The sequence below is a fragment of the Rhyacophila brunnea genome, unplaced genomic scaffold, assembly GCF_057557595.1.
Source record: "Rhyacophila brunnea isolate RB1 unplaced genomic scaffold, BYU_Rbru_1.0 scaffold_14, whole genome shotgun sequence".
NCBI classification, from domain to species: Eukaryota; Metazoa; Arthropoda; class Insecta; order Trichoptera; family Rhyacophilidae; genus Rhyacophila; species Rhyacophila brunnea.
This window is the reverse complement of record NW_028232796.1, coordinates 30,248,535-30,264,901: the sequence shown is the minus strand read 5'-3', so window position 1 is coordinate 30,264,901 and position 16,367 is coordinate 30,248,535. Positions and strand designations below refer to the sequence as shown.

The 16,367-nt window shown below is 30.6% G+C and overlaps 1 protein-coding gene across 1 annotated transcript in view; it reads right to left on the bottom strand.

The window, feature by feature from the left end:
• Oct-TyrR (Octopamine-Tyramine receptor) overlaps positions 1 to 16,367 on the bottom strand; it is a 605,240-nt gene that overhangs the window by 74,935 nt on the left and 513,938 nt on the right. The window contains exon 3 of the mRNA XM_085941807.1: positions 2,709 to 2,764. The gene's annotated coding sequence lies outside the window, so the exon portion shown is untranslated. The remainder of the gene's footprint in view (positions 1 to 2,708; positions 2,765 to 16,367) is intronic.

Genomic DNA, 16,367 nt, shown 5'->3' with positions numbered 1-16,367 from the left:
ACATGTTTGACTTATTTTTACTGGTGGCGTGATTATTTTACGCTTGACTTAGGAGAAAATTAATTACTTGTAATAATCGAATTGTTACATACGCATTATAAACAATTTCTGAGACAATTTTATTGTTACCATTTATTTTCAAGTCAGTCTGTCTAGGTACTTAGAGAATGATACAAAGAGTTATTGTTTATCACCCTCAGACTGATAGCGACGTCTAGTTTGTAACTTGACTTAAGGGTGATTTTCTCAGACATGGTGTGGTTTCATCCCTGAAGCACGTTGATTTACCAGAAATGTGTCAAATGCAGCACGCGTCAAATAGGTAGACATCAAATAATACGATCTTTGAAACGAAATAATATTATTATATATTTGAATTAAAATTTAGTTTAGATTCTAGCCAAAATATCAGTAAGAGACTAAAGTTGGCCTTGCGAATTAATACTATAAGGGTAATATACTGGAACTAATTAAATAAAACATTTTACAAAATGATATTATAAAGTAGATATTATAAAGAGATCTTGTCGTCTTAGCTATCGACTTAAAATATCTTGTAGAATTAATAGTAATTACAATCACTGCTGACCTTTTAATAACCATATTTAAATAACACGTTAATTATATCTAATGGCCGACTACTCAAAATGCGCCGGGCGGTGTTAGCACTAAACGAGTTATTAAGAGCCATACTTCAGTGAAACGGCACATAATTTTCAACTATAGATGCGACGAAATTTGTGACTCGCTGCCAATCGAAGAGCAAAAGTCAAGCTATGAACACATCAATTTGTTTTGTGATGGCGTCGGGGGAATTAATTCTTAAATCGTGTAAAGATGACTAAAAAACGTTACCCATTTACTTGAAAAAGAAAACATGTCAATGAATATATTATTGTTATTACTAACAGAACAATAAACATAACATTAAATGGACGCATGTTGAATTTTTATGAAAAATTATGTTTTGTTCTGCGAGCGTCGTTTGCACAATCTTCGCGTCGCGTAGTCACAATTGTTTTAGACCGTGCCCCAGCTGAAGTATAGCCTTAATGTTTTTACTGTTGAATGTTTACAGAGTAATTATATCATTCGTGTTAATGCATACGGTGGCCAAAATTTGTGTCGTTGTCTATTGACAAGTATTTTATCAATTCAAGAATCCAAAGGATATAGCAAATAACTAACAACCGTTACTTGTTAAAAATATATAAATAACATATGTGTGGGGATCAAGAACCCCAGGTCTTGTGAGCAAACACTGCGGATTGCGGCAAGTTGACAATCAGCACATTTGTCAATTATGACATAAATCAATTCCGCAATTTACTGAATATTCATTTCAATAAATAGCGTCTCACAATAAAATTGATGGTATATGCACTCTCTATCACCGTGCCTCGGACTGAGCATATCTCACCGCGTATTATCATTTTCGGTTTAACTGTCGCTCCTGTAATTGTACCTACTTTTTATTCTGTAAATATACTCTCGAGCTCAATCCACTCAACAACCACCAGTCTTTCAACCATAACATCTGCACCCTAAATATGATTTGCTTGGGAGCAAAAATAATGTTTTACTGCAAACCGTTTTTGTATATAAAAATAACAACGTATTTATCATTCAGCATGGTCTAACAAGATCGTGACCAGGCGATGCGCGGATTGTGCAAATGACGCGAGCCGAACGAAATATAATTTGTCATAAAAATTCAACATGCGTACTTTTAATGTTAAGTTTATTATTATATTCTTAATAATAATAGTATATTCATTGACATGTTTTCTTTTCCAAGTACATGCGAAACATTTATTAATCATCTTTACACGATTTAAGAATACATTCCTCCGACGCCATCACAAAACAAATTGACGTACTCACACATCTACTGTTAGTTTCCGATTGGCGACGACTGCGAAATTTCGTTCCACATACTGTTGAAAATTATTTTACGTTTCACTTATGTACGCTCTTAACGGTGTTAATGATGTGATTCCAGGTTAAAACCCAACTAGCTATTTATAGTATACTATTTTTAAGTTTTTTTGCTGCGAGGTATTTCTAGAATACCCAAAGATCCTTTCAAAGATCTTGTAAAGCTAAAGTTAGCCGTGTAGCCATCTATTAGTACCCCTTGGATACTATTGTATAACTACACTATCCAGTTTTCATTTTACTACGAATGCATACAGAGTCTAGTCCATTTCTATTTTAACAAGTAGGTAAGTAACTAAAGATTTGTAAATAAAAACCAATACTGTACAAAACATTACAATATTGAAATAATTATTGAAATAATGACAAAAGATATGAGAAAATTGTATTTATATGTCCTTACCAGGAATTCAACATATAAGTTTGATATTATAGGAACCCAGCGCTTTACGTTTTAGAGTACGATGACTACCTAAATTTGGGTTATATTATTGTATAATTTAACTTATTATTTTGTAATCTGCAAGAAAGATTAGAACAGCTATTAATTTAATACAAAGCTTTTTCAAGTAGACTGAGCTTATATATTTTTTAGAGGGATATAAAAAATAAAAACCCATTGTCTACGTAGATTTGTCCTAAAATTTAGTTTGTCGTTTTTAGAGCTAAAGTATTGTTTGAATTTGTTTTAGCATTATTCCCCATACACTACCATCGGTCAACTAACATAAAACCTTTCACTGTTAAAAAAATACGCAATAGATACTTACTTTCACGTAAAAGGTTGGAGTTGGATTCTGTAGTTCACTTTTCATCGTCAGGGGATCTAGAAAAAAAGGCTGTGTTAGTTTAAATTAAATATTGTTAAAAACATAGATACGCGGTTCGATTTCCCGTCGGGGTGACTTACTTTTTTCAAAAAAAGATTTTTTCTATTGGTTATAATATACTCTCTCAGAAAGTCTTTTTCAAAATTATATATATTTAATAATCAGAATGATATTATATTCTTAAATCTTGTGAATTATTGGTTGAATAAAAGAAATATTTAATTATAAATTATTAGCAAGTGCAAGTTGTTACATCTAACAAATATTGGAGAAATTCCACGGCGTCGGTTAGTAATCGAAGTAATAGTAATAGTTACTTACTTTGATTTAAGAAACAAAAATCGATTGCCAAAGTAACTTGATTTGGAATAACGATGATGAGTAGGTATTAAAATTGACCAACAGTTAAAATTTGTCGCATTTAGTATGTCACGCCGTAGCATATTGGTTAAATGCGACGGATGGGGCGTATAACCGGTAGATACGGGGTTAGATTCCCCGTCGAAGTGACTTACTTTGTACAAAAAAAAAGATTTTTTCTATCGGTTATAATATACTCACTCAGAAAGTGTTTTTCAAAATTATATATGTTTAATAATCAGAATGATATATTCTTAAATCTTGTGAATTATTCGTTGAATAAAAGAAATAGTTAATTATAAATTTTTAGCAAGTGCCAAGTGCAAGTGGACAATTTGACGCCTCACTGTCGTGACTCGTAAACAGAACGTAGATGAGGAATTTTAATCAGTTTTTATTCATTACTTAGTAGTTTTAATTCATTTCACTCTTGATATAATGTTTTTTTTTATTGCGGATTGAAAATTACCATGCCTAAAGCTATATATAAAAATAAAAAAAAAACTCTTTTTTCATTGGAACTTAAACATATGCATGATTAAACTATTAAATCATAATTTATAATAATTGAAATATAAATAATAATATTTAATATTTTATAAGTACATATAAGTACCTAACTTCTATTTATTTTAGAATAGCATGGCATCCAGTTATCCCGGAGCCAAATTTTCCTTCCAATAAATCTTCCAATAAATAATGATAAAATTTAATGTTATATTAGTATTTACTAAAAACCAAGATATTAAAGAAATAGACCACCATAAAAGTGAAATCTTTCAAAATATTGATGTATTTCTACACGAGAAAAATACTGGGTTGATATATTTCCTTTAATCAAAGCATAAAAATGTATAATCATTTACTTTAACATAATAAAATTATAACATGCAGGAGTTTAATAAGCGTAAGTAAAGATAGATTCATTCAGTTACGATACCTTCGTATGTGACTGAATGTCCAAAGCGTTATCTGATACAGACGGCATGGCATAGGGGGATTACTGAAATTTGTCCGCGTAGCTTCAATTAATAAATGATGGCACCAAGGGAAGAAGTATATTTTACTCAATAATTTGAAACAATCCCAAAAATATAGCACTAGAGAAAAACTACAAAAACGTTTGAAACAAAGCATCGATGCATTTTACATATAGAGCAAAAATCACAATGTCCGAATTACGATACATAAGAATTTAACTATTTGGTTGGGCCAGTTATGGTCGCCCTCGTCTCTATATTTCCTTCCCAACTCAAATCTTCAGTTATTGTCGGCTGTCAGAAAAACATTTAGTTATTCGTAGACCACGACCGGGTCAACTTGATATAGCATGACCGTCGTCCAAGCAATACTTATAAGCGCTTAGCAAGCCGTGATACCGGCTATTGTCATTTATTAACCGTACACTTATAACCAACAACATTTCTGACCGTCAAGTGCCGCGCACCGGATGACTCAGCAAACAATACTGCTTGAGTCATAGAGGAACAAGATCACAGAGCCAGCTTCCGCAGCATAAAAGGTCAGTGCCTGGCATCCTACACATAACCTCTCCTTAAGTATCTACATCCACCGTCACAGTAATTTTATCAAAATCAAATAGAGTCCACTATAAAAAGCGCAATTACTCTTGGTTTTTTTCTACATGCTACATAAACCACGTGTGTAATTTATTAAAAATTACAGTTTTTTAATATAAATTTAGGTATACCTATATCACTATTATTATACGATGTAATAAAGTTTAGTAAAAGCCTTAAATGGAGATGGGCTGGACACATAGCTCGAAGAAGAGACAATCGTTAGACAAATCTAGTCATCCAGTGGTATCCAAGAAGTACAAAACGTCCGCAAGGTAGACCTAGAGGCCGCTGGATCGATGAAATGATAAAGTTTTGCGGAAGTACGTGGCAACGCAATGCAAAGGACAGAGAAAAGTGTAAGCAGCTTGAAGAGGCCTTCATCCAGCAGTGGATAGATTGAGGCTGATGATGATGATGATGATGTACGCGTAAATAATTTATTATTATGGTAAACACAAAAGCATTCTTGATTTATGGTAAAATCGCTAGCTACCTTTTTTTCGCCCGATAGATAAATTTTTAACTTGGGCTTACACAACATTTTTATCTATTTAGTATGATATAAATATATGCATAGTTTAAGACTCTCTGTAGAATATGAAGTATCAAAGCAAAAAAAAACCATCTCTGTGACAAGCAATTTCTTAGGTTGATTAAACTTCTCGGGAAATGTACGAGAAATCGTATAAAATATTGTCTGGTTTACCAGAAGAGACGCTCACCGTCTATTATATTATTATCCTACGAGACGAAATTGAACGTATTATTCAGACAAGCTATCTAGGTACCACTACAATCAAAACGTAATACAAGAGAATGTCATATCGTTTATTAAATCAGCGATATATATATATTTTAATAATCCTTAATCCTGTAATATTAATTTCTACTATTAGTTGTTGCATAAAACGGCTGACTTTTTAAACTTTACATAATAATATACTAGCCCCTGTATATGAGTATGGATAGCGAACTGTTTACACGTAAAAGTGCTTACTGTCTCGCCAATCTCATTCTTCAAGAGTAAGCGAGACACAATTTTCTCATTTTAATGTTTTATTTGACAAGAAGTGAAAATCGGTTAACTTCAAAATGCGTCTTTTCATTTTTTTACCGGCAGGTTTGCTACTATCATTTCATGTGCAAATATTACACGGTCCAATTGTAGCGTAAAAATTCAAAAGCTAATGCATGAAATCTTGTAATTTACACGTGAAATTTTTTATTGTGTCCGCGATAATACCTACTGTAAGTAGTTAATTCTTGCACGTGTAAACGGAGTATTATGCACGCTGAACTTTTAAATTCACTTTATTGATTTTCTACGCCAAACGCACTCCTAGATATAGGTTTGAAAAAATTGTCTTTTCCTAATTAGTTTAATATTTTTTAGCATTTAGCATTAAAACAGATATAAGAGAGTAAACTATGTGAGGTTTTAAGTTTCAAAATCGGTTACATCAATTTGTATTGATAATTTATGCATAGAAAAATGTCAGAAAAAAATGGAGGTAACCAATATGGAAACAAATAGTTCAATTGACCTCACATTACATCTAAGAGATTGTGATGGGTATTGGATTTAACTTTATAACGATGTCTGAAGACAGTCTTACCCTGGCTTGCCTTTTCTGAAAGAAAACTAGCTTTCAGCTTTCTGGACGGCCCTCTAATTATCAACCGTCTCACTATATTTAGGCCGGGATTCAAAACAGTAAATTAAAATTTGACTGATTTTAATTCTTTTGCAATAATGGTAAGGTATTTGTAAAAAATACTGATAAGTTAATTACCAAAAATACATCAAGAATCTTCATTTACTGCAAACACGTTACTGCATTGCATTGTAACTTAAGTAATAACTAGAAATACCGTCGGGAATCGCAATATAGTGCCGTGGACTGACTATAAATAGCTACAGATTATCACAAAAAGACTAGTAAACAATAAATATTCTTTGAAACACTGTAAATTTTGAAAATATTATTAGGTCACCTAGAAATAACGCCAGTATTAACATAATTTGAAATATCATATTATTACAAAATGATAAGTTATTACTATTTTTTTTATATTAATATTTGTAAATGTGTTATTATATTACTAAAATATTTGCTACGAAACGTCTACGGCGTAGAGAAGAAGCGCAAAGTAATCGCAAGTGTCAAACCAGAAAATAAATTAACGGTAGAACATTTTTATCCTCTGAGTGCATCTTGACTCAATCTCTCTCTCTGGTAGACATAAAAAAAAACTCTTTCATCTTTTAATTACTCCGAGATCAATAATAAAAATATTTTTTTTATCAAAGTTTCAACTTCAATCAGTCATAGAACATAGATACTTTAATGTTATAATAGCTTTGTCAGAATTAATTGGAGGATATTTTAATTATAAATCACCGATGAGATTTTTTTTTCATGATAGTATATTCATAATATAGTATTATACAAAATATAAAATTATTTATGCTTCTCGTGTAACACGGGTCTTCACAGTGGCCGTTATATTAATATAATATATTTTGATGACATATGATTATCAGCAATTTGTAAAATATTCCGTTAGATCCATATTTGTATCAAACACACGCTGAAAAAAAAATCAATTTTCACCGCGGAATTTTAATCGCTGTCCATGGCTTTAGAGGCAACAAATTATAAAACAATTATGTTAAATTGCCAACGACTCTTTGTCTATTATCTATATCCAGAGATTTACTCATATTATATAATAGTACAAGTGTGATAATAAACTTTGAATATGTTCTATAAATATTTGTGTGTTACGTAGTCTAGTACTCTTAACGTAGGCTTTTTATAGAGCGACCTTAAAAAAAATCGGTGTGTGTACTTATGTATGCGCGTTAGAAGTTATACTTTTTTGGCGTAATAAAACAAAAACAAAAGTTGTGATAAACTAGATTGTTGGAACGCCGTTGGTTTATTTATAAACACTTTATCTTATATTACTAAATTATATAATGGTTTCTCGTTGTTTTTTATTTTTAAAGTACCAACTGTCACTCGTTTTACGTTTACGTTTAATCGTTTGTTTACGTAAGGAATTGCAAATGACCGACAATAATAAATTCGCTGCCTAGGCAACAGAACAATTCTAAACTATAATATTATACTGTATAATCCTCACGATTGTAGTATCAAACTGTGGCGTAAAGGTAGTGCGTTCGGCTAATAACCGAGCAATCGGTGGTTTGAATCCAATCGAGTGCGTTTTTTTTCGTGTAACAAAATAAATTATGTGTTAAGCGTCAATTACATTAAGCTTCTTTACAAGCTGTTTGTTGGCGAATTTAAAAGCGGGCGATTCAGCTACTGCGATTTCATGATTAGACACAACATTTTTCATTCGCTGAGAAGCCACAAGCCAGCGACTATTTTGACAGAACGTAGTTCGTTTTTTTACCGGGAGGTTGCTACTGCGCTCTACTGCGCAGACGCAGTAGGCCCACACGCCAGCGTGTAGCGTGTAAAGTTGACCGGCATTCAACTTTTTTTGGTGGAGTGTTTACAACCTTCTTGTTCGCTTGTTCGATGACTACACTGGGCGACTTTACAGGCAGATTATAAATTCGCCAACAAACAGCTCGTAAAGAAGCTCAATGTAATTGACGCTTTACATGTCACACGCCAAAAATACACTCTGATCTGATTTCCCAAACGCACCCAAAGAAGTATAACTTCGAAAATTTACAATTTTCACCTCGGAATTTTAATCGCTGCCCACAGCTTTAGAGGCAACAAATTATAAAACATATGTAAAATTGCCAACGACTTTTTGTCTATTCTCTATATAACCAGAGAATAACTCAAAATATTTTATTATAGTACAAATGCGAAAATTATTTTTAAATATGTTCTCTTAATATTTAGTGTAGTCCATTATGTTGTACAATCAGTTTACTATAATATTGCGTTTGGAGTATGAACAATAACAAACACTATGAACGAAATTTGAAGTTTTGTATCACGGTGTGATATAAGCCCTTGATAAAAACTCATATCATATACCGTGCTTAAGGGCAAACTTGGAATACGATTTTTTCTCTTTTTCATTTTAAATAATTTATTATTTTTATGAATATGTTGATTTAATTTAATCTCGTTTTGTAATCGCATATAACAGTAGTTTATGTAAAAAAGAAAAATTTTAGTTCAAAAGTTTGAAATTCTAACTTTATAATTTTGTATGCTCTATATTAAAAAGTTCGGTTTTTTAAATTTTGTTTTAGTAGTAAAAAAATATTTTTTTTGTGAAAAATTATTCATGCATAACTTACGTATCATGTACAACAATATAATCATTATAATATAATATAGCATCATTACTTTGCAATTACGATAATATAACATAGTATTATAAAACGAACATAATATTATAATTCATACCGTTCTATTACATATTAAATAGTTTTATTTCGAACGTTTGCCTTCAATTTTTTTTCAAAGTAGACAAAATTACTTTTCGAAAACTTGTTTTAATTAAATTAAAATCTATCAAATTATTGTAATCAATGTATGTATAAATGTAATATCGTGATACTATAATATGCCGGTGTTATTTGGGAATAGCTTGAAACTGTTTTTTTTTCATTAGGTTAAGAGTAAAAATTGGGTAGCTACAGTATTATGTTCCATTTGGTAATAACCTGATATAGATTATTTCATTTGAAAATGCTCAAAATGCTATGATAATAATTATGATGACATGTGAACAAATACAGCGGTTAGTTTGATCAAAATAATATGACCAAAGATCTTATCATATTTTGATCGTTGATATGTGACATTATTTTTCCAATTAGTGGAATAACTGAAAATGTAATTATTGTCATATTATTATTCATTTATTAATTTTAAAATGACGTATTATCAATGTTAGACAAAAAAAATTGAACCGATATTTATGACGGGCATTCAACGTTTAAAATTGCTTTACTGTAAATTCAACATTTTCCAGTTAACAAGTTATACTCGTACCCAAATAATACCTATATAAATTATATAATATATCTTCAATTTTTACATATAAATTTGTTATGGTGAATCTGATACATAAATATAATATAATGATCATAACAGGGTTGGCGAAACTCTTTACGTACGCGTGCAAAATTTTTCCAAATATTAGTTATCGACTGTCTGACGTGCTGAGCAGTTTTTCATGGAGAGAAAAGTGAAAAAATGGTTTTTAAGAATCCCATTAAAAAATTAAAAAATTCAATTGAGTTATTGATATTCTCATCTTACATCGTGTTTCTAGCCGAAGGGATATCTTTTATTCTTTGGATAATTTTTTCCTTGTTTTCAAAATTTTCAAAGAGATCATGGGAGGATTTTATCCACGCTTCTTTCATTTTATTCCCCATCACTGAACGGTCTTCCATTTTTAGTGATTATTTTTTAAGCAAAATCCAAGGAACTATTATTTTTGAAGGACTGCCTATAAATTTCATAAAATGTGTTGATTTAATATTTAAATTTTTAATTTCCCGATCAATTAATTCTTTTTCATCGTCCTTGATTTTCTCAAAGAGTGATTGATAAGTTGTCCCATAATATTGTTTTACTGACGAGGTTTTGCAAACAATTATTGTGCCAGAATACAAAATACATACTGTTGTATTGCCTTCCTTAATTATGCCATACTCCCAATGTACACTAACTTTGGAAGTCTCTGCTGCATGATTCTAATAATATTTGTTTGTTTTAATTCCACTAGCCATGTTAAATAGGATTTATTAAATTATACAAAATGCATACACTTTTATTCACTGAGCAAGTGTCACTACGGCAAACATTAGCTGTTTCTAATAATTATTGTAACCAATAACAAACATAACCTCCAATGATAACTGATAATGAACTTATATTAAAAATTATAGAAAATATGCAATGTCGTCATTATTTTTTAATATTATGTTTGTAATACTTCTTGTAATGAAAAATATTTTTTAAATTATTACAGGTAATTTTATTTTCTCTTCAAAATTCACATGCATAGGTGCGCCATCACTAATATATAAGAAAATGAGAGATATATAATATTTATTCGTCTTATTTATTGCACATCATTGAAGTGTGCTATTTTATATTGTATGGTATAATATTATTCTGTATTCCTTGAGTAAAATATTTACAATATGGTACAAAACAATGTCAATCAATCAATTGATTAGACAGCTTAAGATATTAGGGTATATGGAATGATACAAGTTGTAAAATATTATTACTGACAGAAAACAAAACAAAAATGATGAGTGAACTCCGGCTCTTCTCGATGTGAAAAAAAAAACAGTAGGTAATAAATATATTCTAGATATTTTCTGGCATATTAAGACTATAAAGTAGTGGAATAAATGAATTAAGGTAAGTGTGAGGTTAACTTTAGGTCCCGTATTAATTTTAACATGTTTGTTCTAGAGGCTTTAAAACAAAAATGTTATGTGACATAAAACTATAAAAATGTAATCATTATTACAATATCTAGGTAGTTTGTTTAATAAGCCACATCCCAAAAAATATATGATATTGTGTAGAATGGCTAAAAAATAGTTTGAATATTCTCCTAGATGTAACCTTGTGTAATTTTTTTTATAATGATTACTGAAGCAAATTTCAGTTTGACGTAAATTCCATTTTTGTATGCAAAAATATAATAAGCACTCGCAAATATTTTTAATAAGAGGACCCACTAGATATCTTTACCTTATTTTCATATGTTTAGTCTATGTGTATATAGAAGAAGGTTTTTTTCAGCAACCCTTTTTTAAATTTGTCAATTTACATTTCATTAGTTTTTTTTAATAAAATAACAATCTTGTGTCTAAGTTACTTAATATTTTCATTTAACAAAAAGTAGAGCTTCCGGAAAATACCAAACCCTTACCAATATGTGTATATTTATAAAGAGAAAAATAGAGTATACTATCATAATGATATACATAATACAAAGTTGACATATTTGACATACTTTATTAGAATTATGTTGCTCTTAAATTAGAGACGCGTATTAACATAATGCGTAAAAACAAATGTCTAAATGACCAATCAATATTTGACCTCGAGTAGAGGTTCCATACATGTTTTTTTGTGAATATCTCAAAACAAAATAAAATGGACAAGGTAAATTTTAGAAATGGGAAATGTATTTATTATAATATATTACTATTTTTTTTTATTTTTGTAGTGGCAGTTTAACATTGAAAGTATAAATAAAAATAATATATAAATACTACTTAATTGAATGAATATGCACTATATACCTATGCATGTTTAATTTTTGCACTATGTATTCATGTGACGAAACCAGTATATTTAATATTCGTACACCGTACAATTATTGTAACCCTAGGATTCTGAGGAGAAATCGGTTCTCAAAAATTAACCCTTGGTAGTCGGTCAGGAGTCAGAGTAGCACAGGTAGCACGCACGTCGATTTGTATCCAACGACTTACGCATCTGTCTTTATTATTATCAATGAATATTGAGTAGTGAGATTCAAGCGATTCTCAAAATGTTAGTGGCAGTTAAAAAAAAATGATACCTTTTGTTATAAACACTCCATTCTCGAATAAGTAGGTTATAAGTACCAACCCCAGTAAATTAAAAAGATATACCCATTTTAAGTATTTTAAAGTAATTAGTATTTCTATTCTAAATAAATTTCTTTATGTATAATTAATAATATCTTCATTAAAAAAAATAATGTATTTAGGTTCTTATCTAAAAAATAATTGTATAGTACTAACTTACTAATACTACAAACTTATTGATTTTTGTCTAATATTTAATAGTTTTTTATCTCTTTATATGGGATTACAAGTAGAGAACGGAATTACGTTGTAATGAAAAGAAAATGGATAGATAATAATATAAAGTAATTACATAGCTCACGTTTATTAAGATATTTTATTATGATAGTCTTATAAAATATATTAAAACTAAACAGTTTATATGGCGATAATTATTTTTCATAAATAGCCTAGCCTAGACAAGTTGATAGCCTCATAGCCTAGACAAGTTGATAGACGCGTGTAAGGAATTTAGACGAATTTTGAAAAAATAAAACAAGTTCTACTTTAACTAAACAGACAAAACACCTTGACTCTTTAAAGAAATAAGGATGGATTAATATTGTAAAAAGAAAAAAGCGTCAAATTTACAAATTTCCGGAAAGTACTTTTCGCCACAAATGTGTATCTTTACTGATAATTAGGGATTCCAATCCCAGGATCCCGAGCTATTTTCGATACCTATGTATCCCGGGATTGATAAACATAATCCTGGGATTTCGGGATTGATTTTTTTATCAATTTTTATAGAAAATAAAATAAAAGCGACAGAAAAAATACTTTTAATAAAAAATTACTACATTAGAAATAAACTGAGTTTGAATGAAGTTTGATTTATACCCATGTGTAGGTTGCCGATTCATTTTATTTTTTCACATGAATTATTAAAAATGAAAAGATTGGAAAAAAACAATGCTTCGCACTTTTAACAAAGCAATTCCACCATGATATCATACGTTTTACGGCAGTTTCATATTTGGCTGACTAATTAGATTTATGAAGCGGAAAGGCCATAAGTACGCCATGATTATTTGCTTTACTATTTTAAATCTCGCTAATCCATTCTTTAAGTCTTTACTATCAGAAACAGCAATCTCCTATTAAATTCACATTATTATTTTTATAACAATATTATTTACTCCATTAAACTTGTGTATTTCCAAGATTGAACGTATACAATATTAACAATAAATGTCTTAAATAGTATAAATTATATTAGATTTATTTTTGACCGATTTTATCAATGTTATTTGTAAATGTAAATTTTTTATATTAAAAATGGAAAAAATGCCAACCCCGGGACCAGTCCCGGGATCCCGGGATTGTCAAATTGTAATCCCGAAATCCCGGGATCAGAATTTTGGCTCGGGATTGGATTCCTTACTGATAATACTATTTAAACAAGATTAAGCTAAAATTTATTATTCAATAAAAGTAAACTGATAATATTATATTTATTTGGTGACAGATACACAGTGTCATTCACTCTATGTTTGGAATGGTGCATTTTTCAGTAAGTATGGATCGATCCTAACCTCTTTCATTGGTATTTAATCAATCTTTCAACTAAAACTTGACGGATATTGAAGTTAATGAGCTCACAAAATCACACCCGTTTTGCCTCACACCCGGTATTAATCGTTAATTGTCTCAGGAGTAGTTACAAAAAACTGAGGTCGCCATGCACTCAATGATTAATTCACATGAGTTTACCTATCGGAAAGCGAAGCACGTAGAGGCAAAATTAAAAATTGTGGAAGGTAACACAATATAATTAAGCGGTGTCCATATTGGCAACCTCATTAAATTTCGATTGAAATAATAAAATTTATTGTCATATAAAATTATGATAATTATCGTGAAATGTAATGAGGTTGTCAGCAACTTATTGCCAATGTGGACACGGCATAATACAACACTGCCGAACAATTTAAGTGAAAAGATCTTCACGTTGCCAATGTGATGCCTCAAATTTTCCAAATGCAACACAATTGGCCTTTTGTAGCGATTAAAGACCAACTTGGTGGAAAGTCACATTAGTTTTGTTTCACACTACGAGTAAAAGAGTTTCACTTCAAAAACGTTAACCGTATGCCCGTTTTGGTGCCGCAAACCCGCCAAACACTCGCGAAAACAAGGGTTCGGTTTTTTCGGCCGTGTTACAGTGCCCGGGAAGGAGAAATTTATCCCGCCGCAGACAAATGGCGCGCATTAATTTCCCTTTTCAGCCCTGGGTGTTTTACGGCGCGTCATATTTCAACACCAACAAGTATTTTTTCATGTCGCCCGCCGCCATATGCCGGACGAGATGTGGTTTTAGTCACAGCGTTTTGTCAAAAATTTGCCGCGAGAAATTTTTTCCACCGCACACACATTCGGCCAACTAAGCATTGTTTTCAATCTCTGCTAATTTTTTGTATATCACAATAATATATATATCTCCAAAGTGCAGTCTTTGAAAACGACACGACGAACTATTTTATTGTGTAAAATATAAGTGCAATTAGGACCATAATAAATTTGGAGTAAACAGGGAGTGTGAAGTTAAGAATAAGCGATGGATGAATTAACACTAAAGATGAAGAACCTAAACAGATATTTTTAATAGTTTCATGTAAATTTTACGTATTACATTTCAGCGTAGCGCAGTTCGCCGTGAGCTTTCTTATAAAAAACAAATTACCGTACATTTTACGGTTATCTCTGATTTTCACAAAATTCATGAATTCATGAATAAAATCCTAGCCCAACCCAACCTAACCAAACCTTACTTAACCTAACTTAAATTACCTAACCTAACAAGCAATCCAATATATCGGGTTTTTTAGAAAATTGTTTGTCACTGGCGTCCTGTAAGCCGACAAGAACCGTGTTTTATTTAGACCTGAATTTTATCTCAGTACTATACGACCCAATGAGGAAAGACGGGGTTTAATATATTTCCGATACAACATTTCACTGTAAAATGTGATACGGCGAACTGCATTCGTACAAATTTCCGGACACGATTTTTAATATTAAGTATTGTATCTCAACTAAGTTTTAATATAAAGGGTTAAAAAATAAGATATATTATAATAATATACTGAACTGTTTTCTTAATAACTTGATTGTGTTACAAGTTGTATGACATGGTGCACTGGCTTGTAAGAACTACATATCGTCCAGATCAATATCTTCTAACTTATGCCAGAAAAACTCACTAATCATATTTCTGTAGCATTCGTTTTCCATTAACACTGTATTGCCACTTTGTTTTTCAGATAATACGGTTTAGTTACACTTTCAGACCATAAACCATACTAAAGTGATAATTTTTGTGGATGTCAAGGTGTTCCAAAAATATCGTGTATATGATATCTATATTATGAAGCCATTTAACCAAAAATGAAATGCATTAATGGGTCTATTTTAAATTTCTCTTAGTCTTAATTAGCAAACTTTCAATTAGCAAACCCCGAATGATTATTCTTTTGTGAGTTTTTATAATATCTGTACTTTATACGTCTTTAATTTTAAATCTTTATGAAGAATATTTCGTGTAGTGCTATAAGAAATTCTATGATTTAAGAATGACGTGTAATTGATTGTTATGGATTTTCATCCACATTTTTATTCACAATATCGATATTTTCAGCAGTTTGTTCGCGTTTTGATGGTCTTAATTCTTTACAAGCATTACCGTTTGACTCCAACTTTTTAATCAAATTACGATAGTAAGCTCAGTAGTTCGATTATTTTGACCATACATTTCACTCAATTTCAGAAAAGTAGCTCGAATAGATTCATTATTGTTGTAATTCACATTAACAATTATTTGTCTACGCTATATAACAAAATATATTCTGTATCTTTTTTAATGATTTGCCATGCAACACTGAATGTTAATTTTGGTGGGAATCAAAAGAAAATGGTTCAAAATCTAAGCTCAATTAATTGTCAGTAAAATTTCACTTATAATACTTTGGCTCTGAGAAGATATTATAATATATAATATGGCCATGTGATAGGCCAGGAGAGGTTTTATACTTACCGCGTTTTGTCAAAAAATTTCCGCAAACG